Below are 781 nucleotides of genomic sequence, written 5' to 3' on the forward strand. Positions count from 1 at the left end.
CCTAGTACACTGCTGGTGGGAATGCAGACTGGTGCAGCCATTATGAAAACAGTATGGAGTTTCCTCAAAATATTAAATATGGACCTGCCATTTGATCCAGTGATCCCACTTCTAGGAATATATCCTAAGAAACCCTAAACACCATCAGAAAGAATATATGCACCCCTATGTGCATAGCAGCATTATTTACAATAGCTAAGATTTGGAAACAGCCCAAGTGCCCATCAGTACATGAGTGGATAAAAAAGCTGTGGTACATCTACACAATGGAATACTATGCAGCAGTAAAAAAGAAGAATCTCTTACCCTTTGAGACAGCATGGAAGGACCTGGAGAGTATTATGCTGAGCAAAATAAGCCAGTGAGAGAAAGACAAGTATCACATGATCTCACTCATATATGGAATCTAAGTAACAAAATAAACTGATGAACAGAAAGGATCCAGAGTCATGGAAGCATAGAACACAGTGTGGAATCTCGGAGAGAAGGTGGGGGAAGTTGGGTGGATGGGAGGTGATCAACCAAAGACCGTGTGTGTGTGTGTGTGTGTGTGTGTGTGTGTGTGTGTGTATGTGTATGCATAACCCATGGATCTGGGGCGGGGAGGTGGGGCAGACCTAAAGTAGGGGGGGACAGGGGCTGGCTTGAGGAGGTTGATGGGGGGAAAAGTATATGTAATACTTTCAACAATATAGATATTAAAAAAAATCCCAAACAAGAGAATGACTACACATTTTAGTGGAAATTCTGGACAATGACAATAAAATTTGTAGTATGTTAA

Source organism: Myotis lucifugus, unplaced genomic scaffold (genome assembly GCF_000147115.1).
Source record: "Myotis lucifugus unplaced genomic scaffold, Myoluc2.0 scaffold_148, whole genome shotgun sequence".
NCBI classification, from domain to species: Eukaryota; Metazoa; Chordata; class Mammalia; order Chiroptera; family Vespertilionidae; genus Myotis; species Myotis lucifugus.